Source organism: Odocoileus virginianus, chromosome 11 (assembly GCF_023699985.2).
Source record: "Odocoileus virginianus isolate 20LAN1187 ecotype Illinois chromosome 11, Ovbor_1.2, whole genome shotgun sequence".
In the NCBI taxonomy this organism is placed as follows: Eukaryota; Metazoa; Chordata; class Mammalia; order Artiodactyla; family Cervidae; genus Odocoileus; species Odocoileus virginianus.
In genome coordinates, this window is record NC_069684.1 from 34,158,597 (window position 1) to 34,181,515 (window position 22,919).

Sequence of the window (22,919 nt, forward strand, 5' to 3'; positions counted from 1 at the left end):
TCACAACTGACCCCCCTGCAGTGGAAGCACAGATTAATAACCTCTGGATTGCTAGGGAAGTCCCCTGATTAATTTCTGTACCTGTTTCATATGTACTTAGGGAAAATGGATTTGGTTGTTATATTCAGGATTTTACCTGTGTCCATTATATCAAGGTTTTTAATCAAATTGTCTAAATATATTTATTGATTCATTTTTGTTGCTCGACTGACCAATAATTGAGAGAGAGATGTTGGATTTGTCAATTTCTCCCTATACTACTAATTTATAGTAGTACATATAAATTTTTGATTTAAATGGTGTGAGACTGCTAGATGTGTATCCATTTAGAATTCTTATGTCTTCCTAGTAAGTTGAAAATTTTTCCATGATTTAGTAACAGTTTTTGTCTTAAAGATCATTTTTGTGTGTGTGATTTTGGTGAAGGTATGCCAATTCTCCTTTCTGGTGTATCTTTTTTCGTCCTTTTAATCTCAACTTTTCCACGTCCTTTAGTTTTAGTTGTCTCTTAAGCAGAACTTCTCCCAGTATGTCTGCCTTTTAACTTATGGGCTTAATCCACTTATATCTGTGAGGATTATGACTACTGTGAATATAAACTTCCACCATCTAAATGAAGGCACAGAGGAGAATGAGAGTCTTCACCAGTCATTAAAATGAGTGATCTGACAACTCAGACCTGTTGATTGCCTTCCACTTTTCCTCAATAGGGCTTCTATTAAGTTTCGAATCTTGAGAAAATGTTACTTTCTGATTAGGCATAGGAATGGAATCAAATCTTTGGGAAATTAAAGAATCCACTTAATTTCTCAAAAGATTTCTCAGGAAACTCTGAGACGTAGCAGAGGGTTGAGTGCTGGACAGAACTGACTGCTAATCTTTGCTTGGTCCTTTTCTAGCTATGTGATTTGGGGTACATTCCTGAATTGCTCTGAGGCTCATTCTTCAGCTTGAAATAAAAAATCACCACACCAGTTTCCCCAGGATTCTCTGCCTGTGGATGGGATCGCCTGTCATAGAGTGGGTGCCCAGACTATGTTTTCACTCTCTATGTTCCTCCTTCCTCTTTCCAAGGGCATGGCCTTAATGATGTCAAGAACATTTTGTAAATATTACAATAAGATGTGTCACTGTGACTATTACTTATTAAAATCACTTTGCTTTCTGACTTAGGTGATTCATTTCAACTAAAAGAAAGATTTGAGCAAAACAATAACTGCCTCATTTCAGCAGCTGGTTCTGTGTTGATCATGATGTCAGTCTACACTGGCATAGATTTCAGGTAATTACTGAGCTTTCTGAAGCTGTTTGTTTGCATATTTGTCTGAAGGCAGTTAAAGTGTGACTTAGGTAATGTGATTGTATTCTCAGGTATTCACAGAGATCAAAACACAGATTTGAAAGGTGCCAGAAGGAATAAGAAGTTCCCAGTGTGTAAGAGTAGAAAAGTACAAGAAAGTGAAAACACTCAAGGTTGGCATTTTGTAAAAATAAGGAACTTAGACATCTCTCTTTTCTAGGCTCCTTTGACCCATCAGATGCTGATAAAACAGGGTATTTATTATCTGTCACAAACCTTGTGTTGTTCCTTTTTCCACATTTTTATCATCATCAAATTTTTGAGTGTCCATGAGTGTTACATAGTTTTGATGTGATTGCCATTTGACTGGAAGGTATTTGAGTATCACTCTGTGCTCAGTTTTCTTTTTTGTTTTGTTTTGTTTTTGTTCATGCTCTCCAGCAGTTTGGAATCTAGCATGAAATCTCATAAAGAAGATGACACAGAGGAAGTGTGAAAATGCACACAAAAACTATGCTTATACCTTTGCGTTTTTCATGCATGTCATGGTTTGGCTAAGAAGGAAACATGAGATAATCAGAGAAGGCTTACTCGAGAGGCTGTACAGAATCTCCTCCCAATGCTGATTGCCACTTTCTGGCTGTGTGATCTTGGGCAAGCTGCTTTACATCTCTGTGACTCAGGTTCTTCAACCCTGAATACAGACCGATCATGTCTTCTTTATAGGGCAGTTGTAAGGATTAAATGAGTCAGTACCTATAAAGTACTTGCTGTGGTCTACAATTTCCCAACATATTTGCAGATTATATAGACTTCACGTGAGTGACAGAACTATTGGTCCCAGGTACCTGGCTGCAGACTTAATTTTCTTGGGCTCCAAAATCACTGAAGATGGTGACTGTAGCCATGAAATTAAAAGACACTTGCTTCTTGGAAGAAAAGCTATGGCAAACCTACATAGTGTTTTAAAAAGCACAGACATCACTTTGCCAACAAAGGTGCATGTAGTCAAAGCTATAGTTTTTCCAGTAGTCATGTACGGATGTGAGAGTTGGACCACAAAGAAAGCTAAGCGCCAAAGAATTGATGCTTTTGAACTGTGGTGTTGGAGAAGACTCTTAAGAGTCCCTTACACAGCAAGGAGGTCAAACCAGTCAATCCTAAAGGAAGTCAGTCCTGAATATTCATTGGAAGGACTGAGGCTGAAGCTGAAGCTCTAATACTTTGGCTACCTGATGTGAAGAGCCAACTCATTGGAAAAGACCCTGATGCTGGGCTAGACTGAAGGCAGGAGGAGAAGGGGATGATAGAGGATGAGCTGGTTGGATGTCATCACACATGGACATGAGTTTGAGCAAGCTCTGGAAGTTGGTGAAGGACAGGGAAACCTGGTGTGCTGCAGTCCATGGGGTTGCAAAGAGTTGGGCTGAGTGACTAAATCGAATTGAACTGATTCTTTGGAAAGACTGATACTGAAGGGGAAGCTCCAATACTTTGGCCACCCGATGTGAAGTGCTGACTCACTGGAAAAGACCCTGATGCTGGGAAAGATTAAGGGCATGAGGAGAAAGGGGCTGGAGAGGATGTGATGGTAGGATGGCATCATTGATTCAATGGACATGAATTTGAGCAAACTCTGAGAGATAGCAAAGGACAGGGAAGCGTGATGTCCTGGGGTTGCAAAGAGTCAGACTCGATTGACTGAACAATGCTTGGCTATGAGCATCCCCATCTGTTCCCCAGTGTGCTAGAAACTTCGCATTTACTATGATGGTCATGAGATGACAAAGCCTGTTAGGTCTGGTTCTCTGTCCCTGAGGATGTGGGTATCTTGGTGACAAATGCACTGCTGAAGTAATACAAGGCCACCATTATTAGTTTGTACTTGGGGACTTCCTCGGTGGTCCAGAGCCTAAAACTTCACATTTTAATGCAGGGGGAGCAAGTTCAATCCATGGTCGAGAAGCTAACATCCCATGTGCTGTAGGGCGCAGCCAAAAATTTTTTAAAAAGAAGAGTCTGTACTTGATCTATTGACATCAGAGGTTTTTGAACTTTTGTTTGATCTGTTGGGAGTAAAAGTATTTGACACTTGGGAGCACAGCCAAGACCAAAAACAACTGAAGTGACTTATGCCTCTTTAATTATCAAGAGGCAGAATATATTTTAAATTAAAAAATGTGAAAAATGATTCTTGAGAGTAAACATTTGCTGTAGGGGCTAGATTCCTACCTCCTCAGATAAAGTAAAAGCTGTTGCTCCTTAAGAAGTCTGATTTTGCAGAAGGACTGGCTCTGTGCTGTCCTGACCACCACATGACCAGAGGTGCTGGGGACGTGGGGCATCGGATTGAATGTGCTCAGTTAAACACAAGATGGCATGTTGCTCCTTGTGGAATGTGCATCTGGACACATATGCTTCCTTACATGAATCTCCCCGCTTTTATATAGGTCTGACAACTTCCATAATTAAAAGTTTTAAACATTCACTCAGATAAATAAAAGATCTTTATTTAGGGTAAAGAATGCTATGGAGTCATGATTAACTCTTTTATTGATATTTATATACATTTTTAAAGCTTTTATTTATTTTTTTGGCCACACTGGGTCTTTGTGGCTGTGCTGGCTTTCTCTAGCTTTCTCTAGTTGTGAGCGAGGGTTCCTCTCGAGTTGTGGTACTTGAGTTTCTCACTGCTGTGGCTTCTCTTGTTGCCCAGCATGGGAACTAGGCCCAAGGGCTTCAGGAGTTGCAGCGCATGGGCTCAGTAGTTGTGGCACACCAGCTCAGTTGCTCCATGGCATGTGGGATTTTCCCAGACCCAGGATTGAACTTGTGTCCTCTGCATTGCAGGCAGTTTCTTAACCACTGGACCACCAAGGGCATCCCAATATTTGTATTATTAAGAAACTTTCTAAACCATCCAGAAAGTCTGATTTCCCTCCTTTCTGTCATTTTGAGACTAGAGTTCATGAAAAGTAATAAATCATGAGTTAGCTTTCATGGGTACTAATTAATAATTGATAATAATAATAATAATGTCTTCCCTGGTGGCTCAGATAGTAAAGAATCTGCCCGCAATGTGGGAGACCCAGGTTCAACCCCTGGGCCAGGAAGATCCCCTGGAGAAGGAAATGGCTACCCACTCCAGTATTCTTGCCTGAAGAATCCCAGGGACAGATGAGCCTGGCAGGCTACACTCCATAGGATCGCAGAGTCAGACACAACTGAGTGACACTTATTTAATAACAGTAATAACAGCGAACACATATACTTCCATTTATGATAAGAAGGGCACACTTTTGACCACTTGGCACATATCAGAGAGTTCTCACCACAACCCAACGAGGTGGGTATTTCATTATCCCCATTTTATGGAAGAGGAGACTGAGGCATAGAAAGTAACTTGTTCAAGACCACCAGCCAATAAGTGGCAGAAAAAAAAAATGAAAGTATTAGTCACTCAATCATATTCAACTCTCTGTGACCCCATGGACTGTAGGCCACCAGGCTCCTCTGTCCATGGGATTTTCCAGGCAAGAATATTGGAGTGGGTTGCCATTTCTTACTCTAGAGGATCTTCCCAACCCAGGGATCGAACCCAGGTCTCCTATATTGCAGGTGGAGTCTATACTGACTGGGCCACCAGGGAAGATAAATTAAAAGTAGAACATCAAAGCTCATAAAGAGAAAAGTCCCAAACTCATGTATAACATGTCAGTGATAAATAATAATCTATCCAGACACAGTACAGAATATGAGAAGTGTGAATAAGTGGAGAAGGTGCTAGGGAAAAGTCAGGAAAGTTAAACTATTTTACTCTTCCATCATTATATGGAAAAGCACACCTATTTAATATTTTAACTGTGCCTACAGGAGTGACATAGTTGATAGCACTGAGAAACTTTTTCTATACTAGAATGTTAAACCTTTAAAATATAATTATCCAATTTTAAAAGTTCTAAGTTTTGAATATTTAAAATAAAATTTTAGATAGTTTATTATATCTTAGAAGTTTATTTTGTGAGGATTATTTATCTTAGGTCAAATATTGGCTTCTGTCATTGTCACTATTGGACCAAACTCTGCATTCACTGAACCTCTAGTAGCTAAAATTCTATAAAACAGGAATGAAATCAAACTTTATCTTAAAAATGATAAAGTCTAGCAGAGACTACCCAGATAGTATTTACAGAAGAAGAAGTAATCATTCAAATATGGGATAGGGAAGAACTTAACTAGATCCAAGGAAGAAAGATAAAGAGCTTGGGATCAGTGATGAATTCAGGTTGAGTGACAGTTGGCATTAAAAACAACAACCGGAAGTCCATTCTCTATGAACATTGTAAATCAACTAGACCAGTCAAACAACCATGACAACCACCACCACACTGGTATGATTTGGAGGGTAAATGGGTCTCTGTGTTTTGCATCTATCAAACAGTTATGAAATGTTATACCAAGTAAGAGCTGACATGATATCAGACCCTAGACAGGGTGTAGAACTGATCATAAAAATAGGTTTTTTAGTAGCTAAATAAACAAACTGGAACTGTTCCATCAACAAAACAGTTGATCAAGAGACATCTTGATTCCTTTTTCAGGAATGTGAAAGTTTAATAGAAGTTTGCAAATATATGTTCTTCGTGTTTACAGCAATCTGAAAAAAAGGAAATACCACACTTGTTAATAAGATTTGAAAGATATGAAGACTCCTTAAACCAATCAGTCCAAAGATACTTAGTGAGGTCAGATTATTTGTCAGGCGCTATCTTTGACATTATTGTCACCTCCAGAGCTGGGGCTCGGGGCCTCTGAGATGATCTCAAGCACCTTGAAACACTGTACTCAGTTGCTCAGTTGTGTCCAACTCGTTGCAACTTCATGGACTGTAGTCTGCCAGGCTCCTCTGTCGATGGAATTTTCCAGGCAATACTGGAGTGGGTTGTCATTTCCTTTTACATCTTGAAATATTGGGGTCCTGAAAAATTGTATTAACTACTAAATAAAGGAGAAAAAATCCTGAAATAATGTTTGGATACCTCTGAAATGTGACACATCATCAACCTTGTTGGTTTATAATTTGTAAGCATCTTATTTCATTAAAAAACCACCTGGAGGGTCTTCCCTGGGGTCCAGTGGCTAAGACTCCGTACTCCCAAACCAGTGGGCCCAGGATCCATCCCTGGTTAGGGAACCAGATCCCACATGCCACAACTAAGACCTGGCACAGCCAAATAAACAAATATTTTTTTAAAAGCTATCTGTAGATTACATATCTTCCCTCTTTCACTATGTCCCAATTTGCATGATAACTGCTGAGAATGTCACAGCTAATCATAAGTTAGTTATCTGGAGCCTAATCATTTCAGAAGCAAAACGATCAAAGCTGTTTCAGATACTTTCATGGACAGAAGCTTGTGGGGCTCAGGTTCTTTTTATGGTGTCTGGTACAATGTGGGCAGGGTCCCCACCTGTAAGAGTCCTCAGGTCTAAGTCCTGGAACAGACAGGAAACTGTTTTGTTTCTCTGACTATTGAAATACACACTCTTCGCAGACTTCAAAGGATCCTGGATGGAAATTTCAGATAATCCCCCACTCAGAGACACCCCCTATTAACATTTTGATTCAAAATACCTTCCAAAGTTTGCTCTATGCCTCAATCCACATAAATGGATTTTTAAACAGCTTGATTGAGATAAAATTCACATTTTGTTTTTTTGGCTGCATGGGGTCTTAGTTGTGGCATGCGTGATCTTTTTAAGCTGCAACATGTGGGATCTAGTTCCCAGACCAGGGATCAACTCAGGCCCCCTGCATTGGCCACTGGACCACCAGGGAAGTCCCTCACATGCCATTTAACTTACCCACTAAAAGTATACTCTTCAATGGTTTCTAGGATATTCACTGAGTTGTACCACCATCACTACAATCAATTTTAGACCATTTTTATCATCCCCATCCAAAAAACCTCTACCCATTAGCAGTCACACTTTTCACTCCAAATCACTCCCAAACCAGCCCTCAGTTCAGTTCAGTTGCTCAGTCGTGTCTGACTCTGAGACCCCATGGACTGCAGCACACCAGGTTTCCCTGTCCTTTACCAAGACTCTCTGAGCTTACTCAGACTCGTGTCCATTGAGTCGGTGATGCCATCCAACCATCTCATCCTCTGTCGTCCCCTTCTCCTCCTGCCTTCAATCTTTCCCAGCATCAGGGTCTTTTCCAATGAGTCAATACTTCACATCAGGTGGCCAAAGTATTGAAATTTCAACTTCAACATCAGTCCTTCTAATGAATATTCAGGACTGATTTAATGAATATTCAAGACTGATTTCCTTTAGGATTGACTGGTTTGATCTCCTTGCAGTCCAAGGGACTCTCAAGAGTCTTCTCCAACACCACAGTTCAAAAACATTAGTTCTTTGCCACTCAGCTTTCTTTGTAGTCCAACCAGCCCTAGGCAACCACTAATATACGTTCTGTTTCTATGGATTTGCCTATCCCAGACATTTCATATAAGCCAAATTAGACAACATGTGGTCTTTGGTATGTGGCTTCTTTCATGAAGCATAATGCTTTTAAGTTTCATCCACGTTGTAGCATGTATCAGTACTTCATTTCTTTTTATGGTAAATAATATTCCATTATTTATAGACAAACCAAAATTTATTTATCCATTCATCACATGATGGACTTTTGGGTTATTTTCATTTCTTATATCTTTCAAATAGTGCTGTGAAATTTGTATACAAGCTTTTATGTGGACACATTTTTATTTCTCTTCAGTATATACTTAGGTTTTTCCAATAGTCATATGCAGATGTGAGAGTTGGACCATAAAGAAAGCTGGGTGCCAAAGAATTGATGCTTTTGAATTGTGGTGCTGGAGAAGACTCTTGAGAGTCCATTGGACTGCAAGGAGATCAAACCAGACAGTCTTAGGAAATCAACCCTGAATATTCATTGGAGGACTGATGCTGAAGCTGAAGCTCCAACACTTTGGCCACCTAATGTGAAGAGCTGATTCATTAGAAAAGACCCTGATGCTGGGAAAGATTGAAGGCAACAGGAAAAGGGGGCAGCAGAGGATGAGATGGTTAAATAACATCACTGACTTAATGGACATGAGTTTGAACAAACTCTGGGAGATAGTGAAGGACAGAGAAGCCTGATATCCTGCAGTCCATGAGGTCAAAAAGAGTTGGACATGACAGAGACTGAACAACTGCCAATTGCAATAAACCCAGTAATGGAATCACGTCAGATAATGACTCTATATTTAATCTTTTGAGGAACTGCCAATCCATTTTCCAGAGCAACTGTACCATTTTCATTCCCACCAGCAGGTCTGAGGATTCTAATTTTTGAACATCGACATCGACACATTATTTTTGATTATAGCTGTCTTAGTGGTGAGAAGTGGTACATAATTAGGTTTGTAAGAAGGAAAAAGAGGAGGAGAAAGAGATGAGATCATTTGACATGCATTTTTATTTCTTTTTCAAATAACATTTAATGGTACATATCACTCCAAGTCAACAAATATAATTTTAAATGCCTGTATGCGATACCAACTCTGTGCGACCCCATAGACGGCAGCCCATTGAAAGGTAGTCCAGTAGTTTAATTAATCCTTCTTGCTGGACACTGTCCTTGCTTTCATTTTTTGCTATTATACTCAGCAAATTTGGAAAATTCAGCAGTGGCCACAGGACTGGAAAAGGTCAGTTTTCATTCCAATCCCAAAGAAAAGAAATGCCAAAGAATGTTCAAACCACTGCACAATTTCGCTCATCTCACACGCTAGTAAAGAAATGCTCAAAATTCTCCAAGCCAGGCTTCAGCAATACGTGAACCGTGAACTTCCAGATGTTCAAGCTGGTTTTAGAAAAGACAGAGGAACCAGAGATCAAATTGCCAACATCCGCTGGATCATCGAAAAAGCAAGAGAGTTCCAGAAAAATGTCTATTTCTGCTTTATTGACTATGCCAAAGCCTTTGACTGTGTGGATCACAATAAACTGTGGAAAATTCTGAAAGAGATGGGAATACCAGACCACCTGACTTGCCTCTTGAGAAACCTGTATGCACATCAGGAAGCAACAGTTAGAGCTGGACACAGAACAACAGACTGGTTCCAAATAGGAAAAGGAGTATGTCAAAGCTGTATATTGTCACCCTGCTTATTTAACTTATATGCAGAGTACGTCATGAGCGATGCTGGGCTGGAAGCACAAGCTGGAATCAAGATTGCTGGGAGAAATATCAATAACCTCAGATATGCAGATGACACCACTCTTATGGCAGAAGGTGAAGAAGAACTCAAGAGCTTCTTGATGAAAGTGAAGGAGGAGAGTGAAAAAGTTGGCTTAAAGCTCAACATTCAGAAAACAGATCATGGCATCCAGTCCCATCACTTCATGGCAAATAGATGGGGAAACAGTGAGAACAATGGCTGACTTTATTTTTCTGGGCTCCAAAATCACTGCAGATGGTGACTGCAGCCATGAAATTTAAAGACACTTACTCCTTGGAAGGAAAGTTATGACCAACCTAGATAGCATATTAAAAAGCAGAGACATTACTTTGCCAACAAAGGTCCCTCTAGTCAAGACTATGGTTTTTCCAGTAGTCGTGTATGGACGTGAGAGTTGGACTATAAGAAAGCTGAGTGCTGAAGAATTGATGCTTTTGAACTGTGGTGTTGGAGAAGACTCTTGAGAGTCCCTTGGACTGCAAGGAGATCCAACCAGTCCATCCTAAAGGAGATCAGTCCTGTGTGTTCATTGGTAGGACTGATGTTGAAGCTGTAACTCCAATAATTTGGCCACCTGATGCGAAGAGCTGACTCATTTGAAAAGACCCTGATGCTGGGAAAGGTCAAGGGCAGGAGGAGAAGGGGATGACAGAGGATGAGATGGTTGGATGGCATCACCGATTCAATGGACATGGGTTTGGGTGGACTCTGGGAGTTGGTGACCGATGGGGAGGCCTGGTGTGCTGCAGTTCATGGGGTCGCAAAGTGTTGGACATGACTGAGTGACTGAACTGAACTGAACTGAACTGCCCTGCAGTGGCTAACCTCATACTTCTGTGTCTTTTTACATTTGTCCTTTTATGGCTTCTTATGTTAAAACATTGACTTTTCTTAAGATCTTTGATGGATATTGGCAAGTATCTTTCCAGAAAGATTCTACCAGTGTATTCCCCACTCCTATCCTTATCCATAGTGGTTTTATATTAATTTTTTTTAATGTAATAAGCTAAAAATTCTCATTTTAGTTCAGATATCTTTTGCAGCTCGTCAATCTTTTAAATTGCCTAATCATAGTCTGTTTTTATGTAGGAAAATTTTTTTTCTGTTTGTTCTTTGTATGACTTAGCCAGTGATTTTTATTTTTAATGTTGCAGAAGATATATTGTCATCAGTCTTTTAACTTTGATTATGGTATTTTTGCATTCAGATGTGTGCTCAGTTGCTTAGCTTTATCTCACTTTTTGAGACCCTGTGGGCTGTAGCCTGCCAGGCTCCTCTGTCCATGGGATTCTCCAGGGAAGAATACTGGAGTGGGTAGCCATTCCCTTCTCCAGGGATCTTACCAACCTAGGGATCGAACCCATATCTCCTGCTTGGTAGGTGGATTCTTTAGCACTGGACCACCTGGAAAGCCCACCTCACATATACACAAAAATTTAGTCGAAGTAAGGGAGATTTCACTCCCAGGGCCCCTCCCTCAAATTTTACTAAGTCCCCAGCTATTATTGGGCTGGGGGCTCTTCCTGTGAGAACCCTTTTCGCTTCCTAATCATGCCTACCTTCCTCACTTACGGGAGCCAGATTTAACAAGTATAAATACAAGACACTCAATTAAGCAAGAATTTAGATAAACTATGCATCTTTTTTTGTTGTCAGCATAAATTCACCCCTTGTAACTTCTTAACTGATGGCCCTCCCCCTCTGGGTCTGGGCTCACAGACCAGGTGTCATGGCCTAGTCCTAGAACATAATCCAGCTTCCATTGGTCTCAGTTGATCAGAATCACTAGCAAAGTTTGAAAGCCACTAGTGGGGGTCATGTTTATTTAGACCCAGTTGAAACCAGAAGAAGAGGGGAAGTGGGGGAGGGAGTATGGGGGGTATTTTATTTTATTTTTCAGTTCAGTCACTCAGTCGTGTCCAATTCTTTGCAATTCCATGGACTGCAGCACACCATGCTTCCTAGTCCGTCATCAACCCCTAGAGCTCATGTCCATCAAGTCAGTGATGCTATCCAACCATCTCATCCTCTGTCGTCCCTTTCTCCTCCTGCCTTCAATCTTTCCCGGCATCAGGGTCTTTCCCAATGAGTCAGTTCTTTGCATCAGGTGGCCAAATATCGGAGCTACAGCTTCAGCATCAGTCCTTCCAGTGAATATTCAGGACTGATTTCCTTTAGGATTGACTAGTTGGATCTCCTTGCAGTCCAAGGGACTCTCAAGAGTCTTCTCCAACTCCACAGTTCAAAAGCATCAATTCTTTGGTGCTCAGCTTTGCTAGGTGGTATTTTTACCCATGGCCCCTGCAGTGGAAGCACGGTGTCTTAACCACTGGACTGCCAAGGAGTCCTTATGTTCATATGTGTGTGCTCAGCCATGTCTCACTCTTTGCAACCCTCTGAACTGTAGACCACCAGACTCCTCTGTCCATGAGATTTTTCAGGCCAGAATACTGGAGCGGGCTGTTATTTCCTCCTCCAAGGGATCTTCCTGACCGAGGAATCGAACCTGCATCTCCTGTGTCTGCTGCATTGCAGGCAGATTGTTAACCTGCTCAGCCATCAGGGAAGCCTTAAGTCCCTATAGGAGTAGTTTAAATTTATTTTAATGCTGCCTATAAACTTGTCTTTGGTGGTCCAGGGACACGATGGGATGGAAGAGGGTGTGAGGATGGAAGCAACCTCTCCAGAAAGGCTGAAACCACCTGGGACCTAGCCCAGCTTCCCATGGCCACAGTGATATCCCTTCTGCTAAGCCCCTATCTGGCGGACTTTCTCACACAGCTTTGATCCCAGGGGTCTCTGTGGCTAAAGTTATGAGTGGTCTACAATTGTCCCAGTTACATTTGTTGGGTGAGGGTTAGGGTTCAGCAGAAAATCCAGGAGGATGAAGGAGTCAAACGCATGGATAACTCTGGACATGCCTCTTTCCTGTGTCCTTTAAAGACCGTAACTGTGGATGATTTTGGTTTCCATAGAATCCCACACAGGAGAAGACTGGACCAGAGAATTCCTGAGAGTTCTTCCTTTTCTGTAATGGTTGAGTCTGTGAAGGGCTCACTAAGCCATGGGTTCTGAGCCTGAGGTCCGATGAGCTTCAGTTCAGCCTTCTCTGGCCAAGATAGTTTTCTTCCCTCTGAATCCGTGAATAGCCAGCATACGTCTTCGATTCGAAAGGGAACAGAGAAGAACTTGGGAATGAACGAGAAAAATGCATTGCACCTGGACAAACAACTCAAAGCAGATGGTCCGTGGAACAAAGATCAGCCATGCTATGTTCCTATAGAAACGCTCACATGTTGTTCAGACAATCATGATGAACTGCTTACCATCTCCCCCAGGAACTGAAGGAGAGGAAATTGGTCCAAATCGCAACAGGAAGTTTACATTATAGTAAAAAAAAAATTTTTTTAATCCACCCACAGTAAGTGGTCCTTGATAATGTTATTGTGTCTCTGGGAGGATGTACGTGTTCTGGTACATGCTCGCTCAGTGATACAGAGATTCTCACATGTACATCTTGTGTGGGCTCAAATCCCAGTGCTTTGAAATTCAGATAGATCAAAACCTCACTGAAACCTGTGTAGGAATCAGCATCTTAGATGAAAACTTAAATGGTGACAGATGTCTGAATGTTTGCCTGAGCAAACAAGACTTCGGCACTCTGCCCATGTTTGGTGTCACTTCTCAAAAAGGCTACTCTGGCATTTATTAGGCATGACATCATTTTCTCTTTTATGAGCTGAAAGGATGAAATATCAAGAGAAGGAATTAAATATATGGAACTGGGGGCTGGGAGACATTTAACTACAAGGACCTTCCTTATAACTGTGACATAAGGAGACTGATCCACCCAGCCTTTGCCTTGTTTGGACAGTGACTAGGCCATTAAAATTGTTTTTGAAGCTACTAGAAATAGAATCAATTGCTGTTTGCTGTGATATCAAAAACATATGTCTTGGGCTGGGAAAAGAGAGAACAAGGAAGCAACAAACAATTAGGGAGTATGTTTTAATCTGGGTTGAGCTTTGGAACATTTACATTAGCAAATGTATATTCTAAAAACAATGTTATACTTAAAAAAAAAAGTCCTTTCTATGAGAAACATGAAAATACAAATCCACCCAGAACGGGCCTTTCTGCAGAGCCTCATGGGTGATCCTAAGGCCTGACATTGGGGTCTACCTAATGAGGGCTCCTCAAACAGCCCTAGCATCCTGATCTTATCCTTTTAATCACACCTATTGTCACTCCAAACGTGGCAGGGGAGCATGAGAATTTCTTTGGGTGTAACTGAACAACCTAGAAAGACTGGGTAGCTTAATTGACTAGGTAGCTATTATTCTCCTGCTGCTCCGCATCCAGCCTCGAAACAGGGTTAGTGCCTGCTTCCAAGGAACATGATGAAGCTGGAAGCTAAAACAAATATCCATGAAAAACATCAGACCCAAGAAAGCATTTTTTTTTTCAATTTATTTATCTTTGGCTGTGCCGGGTCTTCTTTGCTGCAGGCGGGCTTTCTCCAATTGCAGCAAGTGGGGGCTACTCTAGTTGTGGTTGCAGGGCTTCTCACTGTGGTGTCGTCTCTTGTTGCAGAGCACAGGCTCTAGGGCTCTCAGGCTTCAGTAGCCGTGGCATGTAGGCTCAGCACTGGGGGCTTGTGACCTCCAGAGCACAGGCTCATTAGCTGTGGCACACAGGATCGGTTGCCCCGTACATGAGATCTTCCCAGACCAGAGATCAAACCTGTGTCCCTGGTATTGCAAGGTGGATTCTTAACCACTGGACCATCAGGGAAGCCCAGAGAGCATTCTTGAGTTACAGGAAAGTTGGGTCACAAATGTTGGTGAGTGGAAGGCCCACACCCTGGGGACAGTGAGCCCAGGCAGGAGGCCCCTATCATTATCCGCAGAGAGATTACAGGAGCTGGAGCTACCTGAAGAGAAGAGGAACAGGAAAGGAAGAACGAATAAGATGTGGACCAAGGAAGAAAGGTGAGGGAGGAGACGGAATCTGGAGTTGATGGCCTTGGAGGAGATAGGTTTGGTTGCAGGGGAAAGAGAAGAGCTTTAGAGTGGGTTATCCTGTGGGGTCCTGTGCCCAGCAATTCCAAATACAGGACTGGCCAACTGACCAAGCTGGAGATAAGGCCTTAGGAGTCATCCTCCTGGAGATGCTAAGTTGAAGTCCTAAGAACGGAGGGATCCAGTCAGGAGCAAGAATGCAAGGGACCCCAAATTCCTCCTCTCCCCCTCTTTCTCTGTTCCCCTCTTCCTTCCTTCCTTCCTCTCTTGTCTGTCCCCTCCGCAATTTTTTTATTCTCTTACCTCTCCCTTTCCCACTCGCATCCCCCTCCTTCCCATTCTTCAGTATTTGATGGGTGTCGTTTGGTTTTTCAGGGCTTCCCTGGTAGCTCAGACAGTAAAGAATCTGCTTGGAATGCAGGATACCTGGGCTCAATCCCTGGGTCAGGAAGATCTCCTGGAGAAGGAAATGGCAACCAACTCCAGTATTCTTGCCTGGGAAACCCCACAGACCAGGAGGCTGGCAGGCTATCGTCCATGGGGTTACAAAAGAGTCAAACATGACTTAGTGACTGAGCAGCACACATGCGTTTGATTTTTATAAGATCTTGCTATTTGTGTACTGCTATTTCAATGCATGTACTTCTGCTAAATTTTATTTTGGAATAATTTAAAATTTCTTGAAAATCTGCAAGAATAGTACAAGGTGTACCCTTTGCTCAGGTTCATTCGTTGTTTACACATTGCTCTGTAGGCTGTGTCTACAACACACATACACGTCTGAAAGTGTTAGTCACTCAGTCATGTCCAACTCTTTGTGACCCCATGGACTGTTGCCCACCAGGCTCCTCTGTCCATGGGATTTCTCAGGCAAGAACACTGGAGTGGGTAGCCATTCGGATCAAATCTGGGTCTCCTGCACTGCAGGCAGATTCTTTACCATTTCAGCCACCTGGGAAGCCCACACCTAGATTCATATTTTTTTCTGAACCATTTCAGAGTTAAGTAGGAGGCACTGTGCCTCTGGACACTTCAGCGTGTGTTTCCCAATCAACAAGACATCCTCGGATACCACCACACCACAGTGACCAAGATCAGGAAATTTAACGTAAAGAGAAAGCCAGGATACAGTCCACAATTTAAACTGGAATTCCACCAGCTGTCCGCATGTTGTCTGCGCAGCTCCTCTCCTGGATCTGAGACCTAATCCTGGATGGCGGGGGCCTTGGTCATCCTTTCTTTTCCACCCACGCCTTGCACACCTGGGCCTCTGATCTCCCAGGTCTTAGAGAAAGGTCACCCTGTGGCGCTCCTCCTAATACGGGTCCTGAGCCCTTCCTGCAGCACTTTGCTCCCTGGCTTTATCAGGTTATCTCTTGGTCCACATCCTCTTTTATTATCTCTTCCTTTTGATAGTCGCGGATACGGCCTGGGGGCAGGCGGGCTGGACTTCCCAGGGGCCCTTCTGGGACTGCGTGACCCTGGGCAGCTTAGCCCCAGCTCAGCCATTTGTGAAACAAGGATGATGACTGCACCCATTTCACTCGGGTTTCTGGGGAACAGACGGATGGATCCATTGTGAGAAATGAATGACTCCAAATGTGTGAGTGCTTGGCACACACTAAGTACTCAGGAAATAGAAGCTGTTCTCCCTTTCCTCCATCCTTCATCATTACCAACCTTGTCATTGTTTAGAAAAAGTGCCTGACACAGAGTAGATATCCAATAAAATATTTGTTGGACAATTGGGTTTAGGCAGAGGTGGTGGGAGGCAAAGGGGGAAAGAGAGGAGGATGCCAAGAGAGCATGTGGAGCAGGACCCGTCATTTCATCAAGTCCTTTCATTCTGCAAATCCCACCATTGGGAGATGCATGGTTCCCAATGACACAAGAATCAATTACACACAAGGAGATGGGATGCACTGTAACTAGACTCACGCGCATAAAAGTGTTAGGGTGTAGGTTCCTTCACCAGCAGGACTGGTGGAACAGGGATGCGTGTCCAGGGAGCCCCTTCTGGATTGAACTGTGAATGATCAGGAACAGATCGCTTTGTTGTTATCATCACAGCTTGGCAAATGGAGCACTACCTAGCTCACAAGAAGACAGGATTATCCTTACTTTGCAGGTATGGAGTCTAAGGCTCCGAGAGACGGTAATAGATGGAAGACCTGAAGTTCAGCCAAAAATCTGGGAAGGTGAGGGCAGATTGTAGTGAGAGAGTGAGAAACATCTTCCCCTAAAACTGGGAGCAAGAAAAGACAAGGAGAAGCAGCAATTCTCGGGGATTACTGGAGCGTGACTGGGGGACGCAGCTGTGGATTCAACTGCCTTGTCCTATTCAGGTTTTCTGAGAGAGAGGATGGAGAGAGGTCCTGAGGCCAAAGAATAAGCCTCCCCATCATAGGAGCTGGGGAATTTTGCTAGGAAGAAAATTAGAGGTGATCAGAAGGTCTGAGCTGATGGGGCACCTGGCTCTGTGTCTCCAGAGGACTTTCTGTGATTGGGAGCAGGAGTAGGGGGGCCCAGGGAGGAGGCTCAGTGAATAGCAGGGGTCCCCAGAGCTGTAGTGGGGCAGGTGCATGGAGGTGGTGGACTCCGGGCTTCGGGGTGGAGAGAGGCTCCAGTGCCCGGATGGACTCCCACGCGCTGAGTCAGTGCCCCTTGTTGATTCAGGCAGGAGTTCGTGCCCTCGGTAAACTAGGAGTGGTCATGACCCAGGAGGGAGGGGGAGGGAGGTCCAAGGCCAGAACCTTTGGACGTGTCCACGTGCAGGGAGGAGGGCGGAGAAAGGCAGCCAAGTTAAAGACAGGCAAGAAGCAGCGGGAGAAGCAGGAGATGGCTGTGCTCAGAGCCCACCCGTGGGGAGGGGTCAACTCCAGAGGGTGGTCCCAGAGGTGGGGTGAGGGAAGGTGGGGACGGGGCCTGGGGACTCCAGGTGTTTTGTTTACCCATCCAATGTCAAGGGATGAAGGTCTGACCTGGAAAGAGGAGGTGGTCAATACTAGTTAACATGTAAAATCCGGGAAAAGCAAATTGTTTGAATCACACCCAGATTTTCCCAGTTACCCCTCCCCAGCCCTCACTTCTCACCTGATGACAGAGGAGTGGGGGCTGCCCCCACCCAGACCAGACTTCACAGGGTCATTACTGAATCGTCCATCTAGCAGTTACACTCCAGGTAGTCTTGAATGTCACTGAGCCCCCGGGAACAGAATCATCTCATGGTCTTCTGAGCCCTGACAGCTTTACTGATTTTTTTTCTTTTTAACTGACAGTTTTAGCTGATCTGATTTGATGAGGGTGAAGAAAAGCCCAGGACCCACGTCTTCTTCCTTTAGCGGTTGTTTTGATCTCACCCTAGCAGAGGTGCAGAGAAATGCAAACCATTTCCTTCCAGCATTGCTTTTTTATTTTGGAGAGTCCCTTGGACTGCAAGATCAAACCAGTCAATCCTAAAGGAAATCAACTCTGAATATTCACTGGAAGGACTGATGCTGAAGCTGAAGCTCCAATCCTTTGGCCACCTGATGTGAAAAGCCGACTTATGGGAAAAGACCCCGATGCTGAGAAAAACTGAGGATAAGGGGGTGGCAACAGAGGATGAGATGATTGGATGGCATCACTGACTCAATGGCCATGAATCTGAGCAAATTCCAGGAGATGATGAAGGACAGGGAAGCCTGGCGTGCTGCAGTCCATGGGGTTGCAAAGAGTCAGACACGACTTAGCAACTGAACTGAACTGAGCTTCTTTAGCACCCACTAGAGAGAGGAGCTAAAAATCTTTTTTTTTTTTTTCGGCTGAGCAGCATTCTGGATCTTAGTTCCTGGATCAGTACCCCTTGCATTAGAAGTGTAGAGTCTTAACCATTGAACCACCAAGGAAGTGCCTAAAAAGCTTTTTAAATTCAGGTCCATGGAGGAAGATTAGCTTGATTGTCCTGTGATGAGGGGGCATGGCTCACCCGAGGTGACAGAGGGCGATTTGGCAAAAGCTTCTGTGTGCCCCAGGAAGTACCAGGCTTCAGAGTGAGCACTGGGAGTGCAAAGGGGGTCCTGGCTGCACACAGCACCTGTGTTGGGAAGGTTTGGATTGCACTTGACCTTGAGAGTGGCTGGAGGGTGCCTGGGGCCAAGTCCTCAGAGAGCTCGAAGATTTGGGGTCCGCAGGGCCTGGAGGGTGACAGTGATGTTCAGCCAGAGACAGCTGGGAGAGGAGACCTGGGGACCAACCCTGGGGCCCCTTCTTTTTGTCTCAGATTCTTGGATAAGCTCTTGGAGGAACAAAGTATCCTGATAGTAACTGAGGGTGCTGCCTTCCTCGTCCTGTAGAACAGGATGTGGCCGTTTGGGTACCCAGTTCACGGCTTGCCTTGCCCCAGAGCTGCTAAAAGGAGTCTACACATGCGTCCTGACTTATACTCGAAATGTTCAGATCACTTTTCCCACACTTTACATGTTTCTTGCATTTCTATTCTTTTATTGTGGAAAATTTCAAACACACAGAAATAGACTAGAACTCACCCAACTCACAGATAATGTTGTTTCAACTGTAACCCCCACCCTTTATGTCTTCTCCCTCTATGATTACTTTTATGTGTATATAAACTTTTTAACAAAGTCTACTATCAATGGTAACTCACTTCAGTATTCTTGCCTGGAAAATGCCATGGACAGAAAAGCCTGGCGGGCTACAGTCCGTGGGGTTGCACAGAGTCAGAGATGACTCAGCACAAGCGATGTTAGAGAACCGTACACAAACCATAAGTGTACAGTTCAATGAACTTTTGCATCCTCCCGCATCATTTCAAAGCCACTGTGTTGTATTATTTCACCTACCTATTTCATCCTTAAAGATTTTTTTTTGTTGTGGTAAAAAGTGCTGCTTTGAGTTTTAGCATCTTAATTATTTTTCAGCGGACACTTCGGTAGTGTTAAGTGCATGCGCACCCTGCAACAGAGCTCAGAGAGTCTTTTCACCTTGCAACACTGACACGCAATTTCAAATCCTTTTTAACAAGCATCAGGGGAGAGCTAAGCTGTCTCAGCTGCCTGAAAAAAAAGATGCATGCATCCTTCTTATATCACAGCACCTGCCAAGGAAGACAGGGAAGGAACACACGGGGGTCATGATTATATACACCTGACGCCAGAAAGGCTCTGTAAACAGGAGGCTGACAGCATGTGCTGCTTGGCGGGCAGGCTTCCTGGAGGCACAATGATTACGGGGTGGACGGCACGTAGGAAATGAGATGAGGTCAAGGCTCCTCAGCCTGGGGGCCGTCACCTTTGTTCCTGGGGAGTGACTTGTCGCTCGGTTAGCAGTGCGCTGCGGCCTGCAAGGAATGAAGGGAAAAGTTGATTAATGTGTTTCTAAAGGGAGTGGAGGAGAGTGCAGAGCCTTGGCCGGCTTTCCCACTGAACCAAAGGGTCTTTGACCCCCACCCCCACCACGTCTGGGCTGGGCAGTGGGAATGGCTGAAGCCAGGGAGACTGTAATTCCTCAACCCGATTCTATCATTCTTATTTACATTCTATGTCCTCTCTTTCAAGAATATTTTTCTGACATTTGCCTTCTGGCAGAGCTGGGGCCCGTGCGTGGGAGTTGTGGGGAGGTGGACTTGGCTGGAAGCAAGGAAGAATTTTCTTAGTCAGAGTTGTCCAAAAATGGAACGGCCTGACTCAGAAGGCAGTGTGTCCCCAGCCTGGATAAAGTCCCGGAGAGGTCCTTTCAGGGGAGCACTCCCTCTGCTGCCACCGTTGTGTGCAGAAATTAAGGATGACCACTGCTTTCTGAGCACCTACTGTGTGCCAGGCATTGCTCTCCTGTGTTTGTGTGGACTGACCCATTTCATCATCAGATAGCCCATTGTAAAGATAGGGAAACTAAGGCCCGCAGAGGCTTACTGACCTGCCCAAGCTATGGGTCACGAATGCTAAGTCACTTCAGTCGTGTCTGACTCTTTGTGACCCTATGGACTGTAGCCCACCAGTCTCCTCTGTCCATGGGATTCTCCAGGCAAGAATACTGGAGCGGGTAGCCATGCCCAAGCTGACGCACTAAGTGAGGGAGGCAGGATCAAGAGCCAGGCAGTCTGCTCCCCTCCCTCAACCCCCACTGTTTGTAACTCTGTGAACTGTGACCTCAGGTGAACACCCAGCCGGGTGACCAGCTGTTGTCTGCTAAAGTGAGCTGAAACAGCAGTTGACTCAGCATGCAACGTCCGGTGAGAAGGCCGGAGGACTGCCACATTCCAGACCCCACAGGTAACAGGGGCTGGGTTTGCTCAGGACTGTGTCTAAGTGACAGGTGGACTCCAGGGCCCAGACCTCCCAGCCCAACCGTCCAGCTAGCAATGCCCTTCTTGACCCCAAGGTCTGTAAACTGGCTTCTTGCCTCGTTCCTTCAAGTTTATCCTCCGGTTTCAGGAATCCATCCCAAACTACCACTGCCCCTTCCCCAAGGCTGAGTCCTTGCCTTTATCATCTGCCCAAGTTGTGGTCTCTATGAGGAAGCCTCAGGGTCTGGAGAGGCAGGCAGGCCAGCCCTGGAATCTGGGCGTGAAGCCTGATTCTCCCACCCCCAGGGGAAGGTTGCTTACACATCTGATTCCTCAGGCAGGAAACTGATGCCTGTTTCATAAGACTGCGGTAAAGATTACCAAGTGATCACATGGGAGGTGGCCAAGCACCTGGCAGCCTCTATGGACGATGGTAACCTCCATCATCTCCCTCTATTGACGGAGGGTCTCATCCTGAGCTCAGTGCTTACTGAGCCCCTAGGGTTGTTGTTCAGTTGCTCAGTTGTGTCCAACTCTTTGCGACCCCACGGACTGCAGCACGCCAGGCTTCCCTGTCCGTCATCATCTCCCGGAGTTAGCTCAAACTCACATCCATTGAATTGGTGATACCATCCAACCATCTCATCCTCTGTTACCCACTTTTCCTCGTGCCCTCAATTTTTCCCAGCATCAGGGTCTTTTCCAATGAGTCAGGTGGCCAAAGTACTGGAGTTTCAGCATCAGTCTTTCCAATGAATATCAGGGTTGATTTCCTTTAGGATTGACTGGTTTGATCACCTTGCTGTCCAAGGGTCTCTCAAGAGACTTCTGTAAAAGAACTCACATCCACAAAGTCTGAGGAAGAAGGTTCTTGGGTATGAGTTTGCCCCACAGTGGGAGCAGGGAATCAACTGCTGCGTGGGCCATAGCTGGGTGGAGCTAAGTGGTCCCTTTGAACAATTCTCAGAATCAGAAAATTCAGCTCTTAGCTCCATGGCCCGCTGTTTGTAAAACGAGAAATAACTAGAAAACCCCTAAAACTCCTCCTAGCTATAAAAGTGTTCTGGTTCATGATCAGGGGAAGGAGGAAAATGTGTATGTGATAAAATAAAAATACTTTCTGCAGTGGGCCAAGAGAAGAGAACAGAAGTAATTCGCCTTCCAGTTCAGCCCCACACTGTTGAAAATTCAAGCTGCTGCACAAGGCACCTTCTGGTTTCCTTCTGCTCAGATTGCACTATGGCCCCCGAGGGACATTTCTGAAGTCCCTGACAACAGATTCCAATCAGGTGAATTGGCTGTAACTTTACACCATGCAGGCTTCCCGGGGGCCTGGAAATCTTAAACATTTATGAGACAGTTAACAACAAGTGAATACTTCTCAAGCTTTATCCAAGGTTGTGTTTCCCCTGCAGTATCATAAAATAGGTTAAAATAATTTTTCTGATTTTGCACTTGGGATAACTGAGGTACAGGAAGGTTTAGTCATTTTTCCAGAATGTGTCTAGGGAGAGAAACCTTGGGTCTTGGAATTGGCTAGATCCTTGCTGGCTAAGCAAGCTGTGGGACCTTTACCCATCATGTCTTTGGAGAGAGGAGAGTTTCTTCTTGCTTTCCCTCAAATATTTTCTCCACATTGCTGCACCTGCTATATTTGGAGAAGATTTTCTGAGGGGTGAAGTTATTATAAAACCTCTGTCTCCTCTCTGCATTTCAAGACCTCTTAGCCCTGCAGCCAAACTTTCATTCTCAGCAAAGGAGTAGCTTCCTTCATTGCTAAACTCACTGTCGCAGGACATAGTTTGGGCCAGAAAGAATAACAATATGGGTGTTTTTAACCACTTGAAGCATCTGTTGTTATGACACAATCTTTAAAGCCTTTGTTAACTTTTCTGATTACGATCACCACGGTACATTCTTTCCCACGTGTCTGGTCCTTTACTGGGCCAGCCCGACCATCCAAAATTACAAGATTTCTGAAATCCCAACCATTCTCTGTCCCAAAAGACGATGAGCTTTAGGATTCATCGGTGAACTGGGCAAAGAACTAAAGGACA

General features: G+C 44.3%; 3 long non-coding RNA genes across 4 annotated transcripts in view; 2 read left to right on the forward strand and 1 right to left on the reverse strand.

Moving 5' to 3' along the window:
• Positions 1 to 22,919, forward strand: part of LOC110149102 (uncharacterized) — an 81,600-nt gene that overhangs the window by 10,422 nt on the left and 48,259 nt on the right. For both annotated transcript variants that reach the window (XR_011490333.1, XR_011490334.1), the window contains exon 2: positions 20,731 to 20,848. This is a non-coding gene — a long non-coding RNA (uncharacterized lncRNA). The remainder of the gene's footprint in view (positions 1 to 20,730; positions 20,849 to 22,919) is intronic.
• On the forward strand, positions 645 to 12,979 carry LOC139037481 (uncharacterized). Its single transcript, XR_011490336.1, has 2 exons — positions 645 to 1,282; positions 12,534 to 12,979. It is a non-coding gene; the product is annotated as an uncharacterized lncRNA (long non-coding RNA).
• LOC139037482 (uncharacterized) lies at positions 14,402 to 22,597 on the reverse strand. The gene is made up of 3 exons (XR_011490337.1): positions 20,493 to 22,597; positions 17,673 to 19,917; positions 14,402 to 14,491 (listed from the first exon to the last, which is right to left on the reverse strand). It is a non-coding gene; the product is annotated as an uncharacterized lncRNA (long non-coding RNA).